The 14,980-nt window shown below is 29.6% G+C and overlaps 1 protein-coding gene across 4 annotated transcripts in view; it reads right to left on the bottom strand.

Annotated features, from left to right (window-relative positions):
• LOC107436212 (leucine-rich repeat-containing protein 24) overlaps positions 1 to 14,980 on the bottom strand; it is a 228,067-nt gene that overhangs the window by 64,266 nt on the left and 148,821 nt on the right. For all 4 annotated transcript variants that reach the window (XM_016047845.4, XM_016047826.4, XM_043046959.2 and 1 more), the window contains one exon: positions 2,778 to 2,850. The gene's annotated coding sequence lies outside the window, so the exon portion shown is untranslated. The remainder of the gene's footprint in view (positions 1 to 2,777; positions 2,851 to 14,980) is intronic.

The following is a 14,980-nucleotide window of genomic DNA, read 5'->3' as shown; positions in this document are numbered from 1 at the left end:
ATTAACTACAGTGCTGATATAAAACATTCTCAGAGGTGGACAGATTATGGATTAAAATCCATTTGACATCGGGCTAACTACGGAAAGTTTCCGTGATTTCCCTTACCATGCAACTCAAATACTGGTTAATCCCATCAAAATGTTCTCCTTGAAAACTAGTTTGTAGCATTGCCTGATCCAGGAGTTAACTCGTTTCTTGGATTAGGTTCAAAATTACGGAGTTGAACATAGATAGACGTTAACTCAGAATTGGGTCGCGTCGTGTGACTAAACTGCAATAAGGAAAAAAAAAAAAAAAAAACGTGGATTTGACTGGTTTAGTAACCAGGTGCCTCAATTTACGAGCATATTTTTCAAAACCATTCACACAGAGAGATCATTAGTTCCGAAAGAACCATTACTTTTTCCCTCTCTAAATTAATGAATAGAATTTTCTGGGAAGAAAAAAANAAAAAAAAAAAAGGAAAAAAAAAAAAAAAAAAAAAAAAGAGTTTTTCTGAAGATTTATTTTATCCTTTACGTAGAAATTAAAAAAAAAGGATTAATTACCATATCATTAACTATACTAATAATAATTAATCATTGTTAGGCTATTGCAGCATTCTTGGAATATTTTTTTATTCCTTAAAACTACATTTGGATTCAAAATTTACTCTAATAAAAAAATATATTATTAATGTTTAAATAAGTACGTATAAACCGGTTTAAAAAATAATAAACCAGAAATATTTAATGCATTATTTATTTTATGAGTTACCAAAGAAGCTCCTTTTTCTTACTTAGAACTTATTTTTAACTTCCTTTCCCAATGAAGATTTTTCCTTTCTCTGGCGACAATGACAAATAATTTGTCTGTGAGACTATATCTAAAATTTTCATATTCTTAATCTATGACATTTATTTTACGCGGCGCATTTTAAGCTACAGAATTCCCGACGCATATTCATTATTTCATCAGAGCTCTCTCACGAACAATTTGTACGGAAATTCAAGCTTGATAAATGTCCATCATGAATACTTTAGACCAATTGAATTAGATCACCAGCAGATAGAAAAACGATAGAGAAAATTGGCTGCGTATGAATTATAATGGTATTTAATGTGATTGGATCATAAATTTAACAAATCACTTAAACTGGTCACAGAAAAGCCATTTTTCTACGTTATCAAAAATTATTGTATAACATATATTAATGTACATATTCATTTCAAGGGCAACAAAATGGGAAATAAATAAATATATATATATAGTTTTTAAAAAAATGACAAAAGAATGATTCTAAGTCTCTTTTTAAAAGAAAATTATAAAGCACAGTGTAAAATTATTTGCATGAAGAATGTAAAAAAACGAAATTTAGTATGTTTGTTATAGAAATGTAATGTAAGCGAAAGGAGCCACGAAAAAAGCTGAAAATAAATACTTCAGAAAAAAAGCAGTAAAATATTTTTTTTAATAATTATATCAATTTAATAACGTCAGGGTGTTGAGCTAGCATTTTAAGTAATTCTACTTTAAAAAATAATAATAATAATTTATGTATATTATACAAGGATTAATTTCACGTTTTCAAAAAGGAGCCTTCACTATTTTCTGTCTTCTATAATAAGAACATTAAATCTAACATATTAATTCCCAATAGCCTTTCAAAGAGATATTCTTGTGGTCAGCTAAAAAGATATAATAAAATTGATAAAATGTTTCATATTGAAGCAATTTTTTTTTAATCGCGCGTTCAATTGTTGAAACAATATTTTATCCGATTATTGCATCATAATGCAAAAACCGAGATCGCTAAAATTTAGTTACATATTAGAGCTTTTTTAGAGAACTAATCAATTGGGTCAACACACGAGAATCACGATGTCCAATAAGTGTTTTTATGGTCTAACTTAAGTTAAGCCTAATAAAAAGAAAAACAAAAGAGTTACTCTGTAAATGTCTTATACGATCAGTGCTTACATACGCATGCGAGACCTGGACAATGACCCGTGGAGATGAAAATATGATAGCTAGACTTGAGAGAAAAATACTGCGAAGCATTTTTGGTGTAATAAGTAAAAACGGTACCTGGTTTACAAGATCAAACACGGAACTTTACAAAGCATATAAAGAACTTGATGCCATTAAATTTATCAAAATTCAAAGGATTAAATGGGCAGGCCACATTATAAGAATGGAGGATAGCAGGACAACCAAAAAGTTTTTCAGTGCCAGGCCAACAGGTACCAGAAAAAGAGGACGGCCAAACCAAAGATTTCTAGACTGCCTTGAAAAGGACCTACAAGTTTTAAAGATAATAAACTGGAGAACCTTGGCTAAGAGAAGAATGGCGTGGCATAGGCGTGTTGAGAAGGCCAAGGCCCATCCTGAGCTGTCGTGCCAATGAGAAGAAGAAGAATCAATTAGCAAAAAAGACTGATATGTGAAAAGTACATTTCACACTTCAAATTAATTATGTTTTATAATTTTTTTCTAATTTTAAAGCTTTAACTATATATTAAATTCAGGCACAACTGCCTGGACCGAATTGATAATTAAATTCACAAAATTATTAATGAGGTACTTTTTTTAACACGAAAAGGGCAATCTGAAAGAAAAATATTGCAAGAATACAGGTTTAAAAATTGTCAGCAAAAATTTAGCTACTTTTGGCATTAACTTTTATAAAATATTTAAAATTAATAGTAAATTAGATTTAGAAAATATAATGCTTATATTTAAGAGAACTTTAACAAAGTTACACTTCAGTTAGCATACATTTCCAAAATGAACTTACCACAAATAACCAGGTATTTGCAGTGACGCCCTATAGGCGATATCTGGTCAGTTCGCTTTTCCAAAATCGTCACCTGTAAAAAAAGTTTACAAGATTTAAAAAAAGAAAAAACATATAATAAACATACACAAACAATTTCAGCACATGTCTTAAAATAAAATTTAAAATTTGCATTCATGGCATCTTAAAGAGGATTGACAGAGAAAATAAACAAGAAAATTACGTTGTAACACCGTCGAAAGTGAGTAGATAATGGTTCTCTGGATTCATTGAAGCAAGTACAATAACTACATCATTACCTATTTACATAACTTAAAGAATTAAAATAAGTCGTGAAATAGATTATTGGTTAGAATCGAGGTTGATGTTAGCTTAATAAAAAATGAAATAAAAAATCCTGATAACAAGAGGCAATAATATAATTTACGTTAAAATACATTAAAAATGAACTTTGTTTTATGAGCTTGATATACTTTAAAATGTAAACCTTTGCTTATTGACATATATTTAAAAAATAAAATGAATTCGAATTTATGAAACTGTTGAAAGTAAGAAAAAAAGCGATAAATTTTCTGAATATGAGAAAGTCGAGCTGTTGTTTAAATTTTTAAATAAATTCTTCCCCGTCTTAATTTTTCCAAAAAATTGAAAACCCGTTTAAATAGTATTGTATTGCTACTTTTAAATTTGAATTATAAATTCTCATTATATTATTGGAATACTGATTGAAAACATACGTTATAATGGTGATGTTTATACACATCTAAATAACAGTTAAGTGTAACTAACTGATCCAAGCTGGTGTAAGGGAGAAAATTTGATAACTTAGATCTGCGGGGGGGAGGGGAGGAAGTTGAAGAAAAAGGAAAAAATTTAATTGAAAATATTGAAAATTATGAATCTAACACGTCCTATTAGAGGTCAGGCTGACACAGCCACTGAAATAAAAAGTTATAGCTTTTGCACGTACAGTGGAAGTACAGTTCTAAAATAAGGGTCTACTGAAGATTCTGCAAAAATAAAGTTTTGCTTTTATTTTTATACTTCCAAGCAAAAGCCTACATAATTTTCGAATCTGACTAATGAAATTGTTTTTTTCAAACTTACCATGCTAGGCAAGGAAACTCCTAGAAAGTTACAACGATACATAACATGAAACAAAAAATGTGTTAAAAACAAGAAATGATTTAATTGTGAAATTTTCTTTTAAAAGTTTGAATTCTGGGCTTTAGATGTTGCTTATTTTTATGATTTGGGATCAAAAGCTCAACTATTTTTTTTTTGTCACAGATCGAACATAAATTAAAAACTTTTTTTCATATATTGATGTAAACTTCAGAATTTAATATATTAACTTGAGCTTTACTTTGGTACCTAATAAAATTAGTATATTAAGTTTTAATATAGTACTTTTAAATATAAGTGGCATTTTAAATATATAAGGGTTGCAAAAATGAAAAGTGAACAAGTTGAATGAAAAGAGCATCTTCATTGGAAATCAAAAGAAATCGCCATGGGCGTTGAACACGGGTCCCATCGTGTAGGTAGCAGTTTTATGCTTAGTTGTAGAAAGATTGTGGTCGATTTTGTAGGAAGTCTTGCACATTTCTTTTCGCTTCATCATTCCAATGGGAACATATACCTGCAATGCTTTCATAAGTGGCCGAAAAATGTGACAAACACATGGTGACAAATCTGAACTGTACGGCGGGTGTTGCTACACTTTCCAACGGAAATTTGTTAAAATCGTCTGGATTTCACGAGAGGTGTTAGTGGGCATTCTCATGGAGGAGGATCACTTGCTGTATGAGAAGGTTGTTCGCTTTTTATTGCGTAACGTAGTTCACCAGAGTACCGCAGTATTGTGTTAAATTTATTGAGATCCCTTGGGGAGGGAAATCAGTTGTTTGTCCGATCTGGACGCATCCATGTATAACGTGACTTTACTTTCGAACAATATTCTTTATCACGAACAGCATTCACTGTTGGACCAACACCTCCTAGAATAGAGTAGGCCTCTGCACGGGTTACCATAAATATCCTTTAGTAGTCCAAACGTAATGACATATTTCGTATTTTCAACCATTGCGCAGCTTAGTACCCCGAACGTAATGACATCTTTCTTCTTTTTCATTAACTGCGCAGTTAATTTCGACACATCGGACTACTAAATTGATCCGTGCTGAGGCCTTCCTTCTTCTAGGAGGTGTTGGTTGGACACTGTACGCAGTGTACATCCTCCTACCGTCCTTTATTCCCCTGTTCAGTCACGTTGTTATAGCTGCAGTCATTCTGACACAATCGCACTCTTCAACATTTCATTTGGGCAGCCATTATAATAACTAATTTTAAATATAACTTAAATCTTAAGGTACATACCAGATTTTTTCGAATATTTAACTTTACGATTTAGTTTCTTCAACCGAGAAATACGGAATATAGTTTTAATATCTTTCTTTTTTCTTAGCATTAAAGGTACATCAAGCTTATAAGTTTCCCATTAACTTTGAATTAAACTAACTCGACATAACTTTTGTATGCTTTCATAATCTAAGGAAAGATATTTAACGAATGGAATCAACGAAGCGATTACGAACTAGATAAGTCATTTCAAGAGTCCTCCCAAATGCTTGGAAACTTCCATCAGAAAGAAAAATAAGCCGAAATCCTCGGCCAAACATCAAAGAATGCATTATCCACAATAGAGCCCACTTCATTTCACTTTTCCTACCGACAGTGATGTTTGCTAACCTATTCATTGCGAAATCCAAAAAACGTCGATTCTTTTTCTAGCCAACAAGGAAACTTGGCTTGCATTGAATGATGCTTTGAATTTATATTCTTAACACTTCTCCACTTTGTTCCGATCAATTTCCAGCAACGTAAGCATCGTTCCTGAAACTCACAGAAGCCAATTTCTCCTGTATTTCAATATAAGCATACTTCAAGAAAAAGGTATTTACTCCAGTTTTGTTTGAAAAGATTGAGGAAGATTAGATGCAAAGGAAGTTGCCTGTTACCTAGACTTTTTTTTCTGTTGTAAAGGTTGAAAGTTAACTCGTGATATTTTTAATTTTTTTTTTTTTTTTACAAAAGGTTTCATTGAAATTTACACTGAACTTTAAGTTATTGTTAAAAAAAACGCCTCGTACTAACTTTTGTGTAACTAAAAATATTACAAGTCTTTTTTTATTGTATAAATGCTTTCTTAGCATAAAGTATGTGAAGAAAAATAATGCATTACGACTTGGTTAAAGAGATGTGCGTCGTCTAAATGTCAGTTTTATATACAAAAAAAATAGCTGATTTCTTTTACAGACAAGTATTTTTGAGCAATTTTCTTGCAATATTATTCATATACAATACACTAAAATAACCAGCAAGTCCTTCAAAATTGGTGATAATTCAGAGATTTTTTGAAACAATTTAATACAAATGTGTATAATCAAAGAAAAATAAGAAAAATAATAAAAAAACAAGTTTGAACTTTCGAACATGTAACGTCTTTTTCTGAACACTTTTTAATGCTGATAAATAATTTTGTTGTTTATATATATAGTAATTTCACAGCTGATATAGCGATTACTATATCGTTAATTGCAGCAATATTTCAAGGATGTTTATTTATAGATGAAATAAAGTTTTAATAGCAATGCCTAAAATCTAATCGGGTATAACTGTATTCATAAAAAATTTATTCCAGGTACCAACCACCACAATGCTTACTTTGAATCGAAAATTTAAGTCATCTTCCATAACTAAATCAAAACTGAAGAAAAACGTAATCAAACGTAAATTAACTTATTTGATTATATGGAATTTTACAAGATTAAAGTAAACTTATGCATTAATTACAATAGTAAAGCGTGCATATATGCAAGATGTATAACATATATACAAAATTCAGATGGGCGAAGCCATGACAGTCTCAATTGTTCCCTTAGCATAAAATACTTTTTTAAAATTAAGTTTGTAACTATTAGTATTTTCTTGAGTCATTATTATTATTTTTTATGAAAACTTAAACATAAGACTGGTGACATAGGACTGTACTTGGAATAAAACTTGAAATTGAAACTCAAACAGGAAATTAATTATAAGTATACAAAAATATTTTTTAAGTATTGGGAAAGCGACATATGTGACCAAAATATTGTGCTCTTTACCAGAAAATATGCAATGTGACTGGGGTAAATTATGCAATTTTTGTGATATAGTTCATCCACAGTAAGATGATGTATGATTTACATTCAGATAGTTAATTTCGACACGGAGATGTCACTATACTGAGGAACCGTTATAGTCGCGTTTTTTCCCCCTCCTACTACCGATGATTGTTAAACGTTTCTACGCAACCCCTATTTTAACAAAACGGTCTCCAATGCCTTCTTACGGTGAAAGGGTTACAATTACAGAGAGAATTTGAATAGCATGCTTTAATTTAATCATTTTTCTAACATTAGTCCCTTTAAGATTTTACGGTTTTTCGGCAAATTCTAGCGAATGCGCTGTAAAGGTGAACTAGTGTTAGTGTATAAGTTACGCGGAATTGTGACGCTTTGCAAATCTCGCTGACATTGATTTGGAGATTTTACGATTTTTCGGCAATTCTAGCGGATGCGCTGTAAAGGTGAACTACTGTTAGTGTATGAGTTACGCGGAATTGTGACGCTTTGCAAAATCTCGCTGACATTGATATGAAACGTTTACTTTAGATGAAATTATTTAGAGTGAGAACATTAAGAACAAATGTATGGGACCATAGTCTATTTTTTTCTTTTAACTGCAAATAGCTTTTCCATAAACCATGGGAAAAAATTTAGCCAATGAAATGTTTTATGGGTAGCTTAATTTAATTCTTCTTAATGCGTTTATTTTATCCATTTCTTTCTTTTTTTTTCAACCATCTAACAATTCTCAAGCTTTCTCTACCCGTGCACTTTACTTACCGCTTCCAATGAATGCGGATTTTATTATTACGGATCACAATAAATCTAAAGTGATTTTTTTTCTTCATTTTTTCCCATCACACTTTCTTAGAAAATATTCGATGAACATTCTAGAAAACTAAAAATCATCGATCTCAAGTTCCAAAAGCCATTCCATAAGTAACTTAACGTACAGTTTTCTTACGTTTGTTTTTCGCAAGTTCGTTTTCGATAGTTTTTCTTTTATTTTTTAACGTTTTGGAAAATGATTTCTACAGTTTTCTCCGTATAAATTTATCGGAACTTTGATGTACGTCATTACTGTATATCACACAGAATCTTCAGCAGGTTCTAATAGATAAAATACATGTGTTTCGCTATTTTCTTTTGTCTAAGCTTTTCCATCATTTTGATTCTGTCATTTTTTTTTTAAAAGCAACATGGGGGTAATGGATTCTCTCAAAGCTGTAATTTTCTACAAGAATGAATTCAATTTTTGCTCCTAATAGCGCAAAAATAATTTTCCGATCACTTATTTCAGAAATGGCTGCTTTTTACAGGATTTAGGAAGAAAATATAAATGAAACATGAATCTTTTAAAAAGCCAATATATCCACTGCGTTTTTTAATGAAATATATAATTTTATGTGAATATTGAAAACCTGATAGTTGATAATTTAAATAACATGAGCATTGTTATCTTGCGGTAGCTATATTATTCTAAATTTCTAATAATATAATAAGCAAAAATAATCAATTGCTAACTAATGCAAACATGTTTTTATCTGACGGATTATTGGTACATTCTTAAAAATAACATATACGAACACATGTTAAATATGTTACTTATTTTAACATAAAACATTTAATTTTATATTCTATATAAATTAAATGCTGTTTTATTTATAGGACAAGATTATTATTAAATCTTCATTTAAAGCTTCATTAAATCTTCATAAAAATCAATTTCATCGATTTAATACAAGCAATGCAAGATTCACTTTATAATTTATTATCCTCTATATTATGACCAAAACCATATTGTTATGCATATGATGCAAATAGTATCAAGTTTTGGAAACTGATACATAATTAGATTGTAACAGATAAAGTATACATCTTCAGTTAGCTTAAGAAATCATTTTTCTTCAAATACATTACAAAACTTGCCGACAGATGGCTATGTACGTTTTACAAACTTGATTTTACGTTGCAGCAAAATTTAATAAAATATTGCCCTCTATGTGTTTCAAGTCTGTATAAACAAGCTAGTTTCCACCAGATGGCATTGCTCATTTGAAAAGCAGAAAATAAGGAAAAACGTGCCAATAGATGGCACTCTACGCTGTACAGGAATGCAAATGTAAGCAAAGATTTGCTCTGTACGCCGGGATCAGAATGCAGCAACTGGAAAGCATACATCATCCTTAAAGTCTACAGTCTTGTACAGTGCCATCTATTGGCAGCTTCTGTAATCAATTATGAGCATTATTTACAAAATCGTAGCTTTTCTTTCCAATTAACTGTTTATTACATTATTTTATCTCCCGAATTATTTTTTTTTAGAACTACTAAATTTTGTAATTAGGAACTCATTCATTGGGGACACTGTATAAACGTGTATAAATTGCTAAAAATTTATTATTAAATTGAAATTATTAAAAAAACAAAAGTTATAAATGTGTGAATAGAAAGTTCACTTATCAGTCTAATAATTTTCTTGGACAAAGTAATTTTCTATAGCGAATGTAAAAAATGCATAAAATGTAAAGCCCAATTTTCTAAGCTTTATTTTACATTTAAATATGTCGATCTTTCATAATTTTGATGACGAAATATTCGGAAAATGTATACATTGCCTATGTAATGGAAATGTGTATATTATTTATTCGAACTGAAGAGAAAAAAAATTTAATTAACTCCTACTCTATAATCCATATTTATTCTGCTGTGAGATAACTGCGTTTTTCCTTCAAAGAATAAATAATTTACCAAACTGAAGCTTTAAAAAAATTTATATTTTTCCATAAATAAGGAAAATACCTTCCAAACTTTAAAATCCGACAAAGTAATTGAAAGTATAATTTAATTCAAAGCTATTGTTTATTAAAATAATCTACAAGGACTTTTCCCTCCGAAAGTAATTTCGAGAAAAATATTCCATATTTTTAATTATAAATTGAAAAATATTTTATTTTAAATAAGTTTTTAAAATGGTAATGTTTCGTAACTGAAATATATTTAAGAAATTTGGAAGTGAAAATGGGCTTAAGTTAGGAAATAATTTAACTATATTTTTAATTATATTTTATCACCGAAAATTGAATATTCAATTAATGTGAGGGGGGTGAACTCAGAAGTCAATGAAGCATACAATTGTCAAATGAAAGGAACTTCTTTGAATAACATGGAAAAATTATGAAAATTTAACAGTTGATTAGAAGTAATGCACTAATGTAGGAGCCTAATGAATAAAATTTTCATATAAAGAGTTTATTATGAGACAATGCAAAGCTGTTTTAATGTTTTCGTTTTTTAAGAAAAACAATAGGGGAGCAATATTTCTTAGCTTTAAATAAATGTAAAGGTACAGGACCAAAGGGATTAGAATGCTATATTTTTAATTAAAGCATTAGGCAACTAGCTCTCTCAAATGTCTTTAATTATTTTGTATTATCGCATTCAATAAAGGTCATATAAAGCAGAATCAAAGATTTTGTGGTAAAAAAAAATATCTATAAATATATATATATTAGTTTTATTTTAATACCGTAAACCGGGGCGAGTCTACCCATTTTTTCAGTTTGTCAACTTTCAAGTGGTCAAACTTTCGTAAATATTAAAGAAAAAAGGCTTTTAATAGGTGTTTCGGAATCGCTATTTATCCCTCTTTAAAGCTGTGAAATCGATTTTAGAAAATATTAACAGTTACGCTGTTACTGTATATTTTTATAGAACTGCTGACAAATCTCTCGTATGGGGCGAGTCTACCCATTCTACTAAAATGAATGTTAACATTGTAAATAATCAAATTTTACTATTAAATTGTTATTTTAGTTACTATATAGGATATTTATGAAGTAAAATTCATAACTTTATTATATATTCCATTTTTTTATTCATAAAATAACACAAATTGAGTATTTGATCGATTATCACATTTTGATCACAGTTTTGTTTTTATAATCATTAACATTATAAAATAACATTTTTTTCTGATTATTGTTGATAAAAATAAATTAAAATTAATATTGTTATTGTTTGGCTTTTATCCTTTGGATAGCTTTTTCCATCTCAGGTGGCATTTTTTTGTAACATTTAAATCCATTTGTTTTGCGAATATAATTTCGAACCATCTGTAATAATAAATAATAATTTATTTAACTTGCATTAAATAAAAAAAGTTAATTTTGTAATATAAAAATTGAAAAAATAGGTAAAATAAACATATTTTATATTTACATTTATATTTAACCTATAAATTTTCTTATTAATGATAAATTTATCAATGCAGAATTAAAATAATATACTCAAATTCATTTAAAATGACTTAATTTTAATATAAACAAAGTTCTAAATTATATTATTATGCTTTATTAAAACTAAATACGAATGGGTAGACTCGCCCCGCGAATTCTGGCTTTTTGTTTACAACAGCAAAACTTACATTCTTTTTGTTTTTTTTCATATAAAATTAATGTAATCTTAGTCTTAGATAAGTTTATCACTTAACCAAAGTGAAAATAGTAATAATAATAATATACTTACGGAGCACCAACTAAAAGTTTGCTGATTTTCAATACAAATCTCTCAAAAGACGTTTGAACAGGTCGGTTAAAAAGACACCAAATAAATAAAAACGGATCAAACTACTACAGCGCCATCTTCCTTAGAGTCTGAACTAAGTCCTCCATTGGTAAAAATTTTTTTATTTGCAATTTAAAATAGTGAAAATTAAATAAAACTAAAATGGGTAGACTCGCCCCTGGATGGGCAGACTCGTCCCGGTTTACGGTAGCTTTTCCCGAAACGTTAACTTTAGCGCCGAACAGTGGACAAACATAGAATTACAAACATATAATTACACTTTTCTCCCAACGCTTTCGCATCTTCAACTTGAAAACATCTTCAGATTCAACTTCAAATTGAAAAAAAAAAAAAAAAAAAAAAAAACAACAACTAACTTAGGCATTTACATCTTTTTTTCATTATAAATAAAATATAAAATTAAATTTGTCCACAGTAAAAATGTTATTCCTTTTTTCAAATCGTTATTATCTATTGTGTAACTGTGAACTCTTGATGTGAATAAACTTTGTCTTTACTACAAAGCAACCGAGTATTTATTTTTTAAAACAAAACTTGCCTATTGATTAAATTCACTTAAAAAAAATAGTTTCTTTCATCGAATGCGCATTATTTGGTTTCACATTATATATATAGAAAAAACAAACTTTAAAAACAATCAAAGATTGTCAATAGCTAGATTTTTAAGAAGACCGCCTACTGTTTGTCTAAGATAGGTACTCTGCCAGACATTCGTCTGGAGCTGTGGCGGTGACTATGGTAACGGTTTTTTTTTTTTTAGTACAACACCTGTGGATGAAGACCATCCACTTTTTGTTCCTGAACTAAGCTGTCCCCCTTTTCCATTGACTCTGACCTAACGCGTAACTCCCAGTTCCAAAACCCCCGGTTTGGAAACTTTCACAGAGAGTTCAAAAGCGATTCCACCATTATTTTTTGACCGTCGGTATCTTAAGTGCGGGTTACTTGACCGGCAATTACAGGTGGTAGATTGCATGCCAGCGATAGATATATAGCCATATTCGTTTGTTTTCAATTTTCGTTGCTATTTTTTTTTTAAAAAAAATTGTATTAAAAGAAGAAAAAAAGATTGCATCGAGTAATTAAATTTGAATCTCTCTTTAACTGGTCAAATTAAAAATATGTTTAGTTTCGTTTTCCTAACTGACTTGTATTGATGAGCAAAAGGATCCGAGCTTTATTATTATGAATTTAGATATTTTATTATTATGGATATCATAAAGCAGAAAGCAACCATAGAAATGTAACTGAAATTAGATTAAAAATACTTTTATTTCACACAATTATATAATACTTTTATTTTACACTATGATCAAGGGGATTATGCTAACATCATTATCATCCTTATTAGCGTATTTTTAATCTTTTTTTTTCTTCCCCTTCATAACATATTATCGATAACTTAAACCATTGAGAAGAATTTTTTTTAAAACTTTTAAATGAAATTGTATATAATAAACTTCTTAGTACAGATAAGCATAAACCAACACATTCATATTATTCAGAAGTTATAAATGACTACTATTGTGCTGCCATCTGCTGATAAAGGTATATGAGTAACCCCATTACAATCTTACACGATGTCAAGATGTTGTATGTGAGAGAAAGGGATAAGAATTCTGACCATAAAAGAACCGAGGTTCTACTACTACTATTAATAATTTTTGTAATCAGCTTATGACAGGTATAGAATATGATTCAGATCTAAAGATTTCTTGCATTTATAGTTAAAAAATATTTAAAAATTATGCTTTCATATTATATATATATATAAAATTTGGAAAACTTATTATTTTCCATTTACATAAAAATTAATAGAAGGTGATTATAGTAATAAGATAAGCCAAAGCAGCGTGAATATTTTCAGGCAAGGGTATAAGAAAAAACTCTACATCGTACAGATAAATAGCGCTGTATGGCCAGAAAAGTGGGGAAACGAGCTTGCGCGCTCAGTGACAATAAAAACGCGCAGCACACGCAAATCTTGGGTAATAGTTTTTTCTCAAAGCAACGTCTGCTGTCTTCCTCTCATTGACAATATTCTTAGTTTCTGTTAACTAATAGCGCCATCTATCGTTGCAATTAAAGTTTTATTTTATTTATTTATTTATTTTTATCACGTCTAAAAATATTGGGACCATATTTCCTAGATTGCGGCTACCCCCATATATTGGGGGTCAGAAATCTCTGCTTTGCTTTTAAATTTAAAAAAAAAAGTAATGAAAATCTATAATCAACTACTAAGTAATCTAAGTGTATACGTTTGGATTTAGTTGTGCAATTGTTTGTAACTGTACTTCATTCAAATTTAACCCTGAATAAGAATTGCTATCGTAACAGGGTTAAATGAAAAGAGAAAATATCTTCCAGATCAAAATAAAAAGCCAGTAAATATTTAAGGCAACATCAGTCTATAAGGCAAAACGTTCAAAGGGAATAAAATAATAAAAAATGCTATAATTTCGGTAGCATGTTGCTATAATCGGAACGCTTTCAAACCTTAAGTCTTTCACAACACAAGACTTTTAATAGGGCCTGAATTTCAATAAACTTAACGAATAACATCAACAGCTCACAAACAGACGATGTTACTTTGCAATGCCCCGCCAAAGCAAAATGCTAACAAATAACGTCGGTCGATTGCAAATAGATGGATATGCCAGCTAGCCTGCAACATATACATGCGGTCCTATGTATGGTAGGTATAAACACTTTAAAAATATTACAAATTCATTTAAGAAAGAAAAAAACTAGCCAATGTTAAGAGACCAAAATGTATTTATGCAAACGACCTAATAATTCATATTAAATATAGATATATACCTACTCCGTCTTACCTATAAATTAAAAAGAAAATAAAAAGTAATGAAAGTCTGTAAACAACTACTAAGTAATCTAAGTCTATCCCTTTGACTTTAGTTGTGCGATTTTTTTTCCACCATAACTCTTTCAAATTTTTACCTACAAATTTATAACTTCACATTTCCTACTTTAAGACTAGCTATTCTAACATGGCTAAATGAAAAGTGAAGATCTTTTTCAGAGTAAAAAAGAAGGCCAGTTTTTTACAACATAAGACTTTTATTTGGGCTCAAAAAATTTCTTATGTATGTCTTAGTATAAACTGTAAAATCAAGCTCTTTGTAAACTGCCAACATTACAAGGGCATACGCAACAACAGTCGCAGCAACAAATGACGTCGGCAGTTTGCAAAGAGCTGATGTTACTTTGCAATGCGCCGTAATAGCTAAACTCAATAAGCCTAATAAATGACGTCGGTAGATTGCAAACTGCAAACAGCAATTTACCAATTAGTCTAAACCTCCCTAAGGTTCTTTTTATAGTTAGTATAATATTTCAGAGTTAATACAAATTCATTTAAATAAAAAAACAACAACAAAAAATAACTATGGTTAAGAGACCATACTGTATTCATGCAATATATAT

Source organism: Parasteatoda tepidariorum, chromosome X2, assembly GCF_043381705.1.
Source record: "Parasteatoda tepidariorum isolate YZ-2023 chromosome X2, CAS_Ptep_4.0, whole genome shotgun sequence".
NCBI lineage: Eukaryota > Metazoa > Arthropoda > Arachnida > Araneae > Theridiidae > Parasteatoda > Parasteatoda tepidariorum.
The sequence above is the reverse complement of the archived record's forward strand: the minus strand, read 5'-3'. Positions and strand labels throughout refer to the sequence as shown.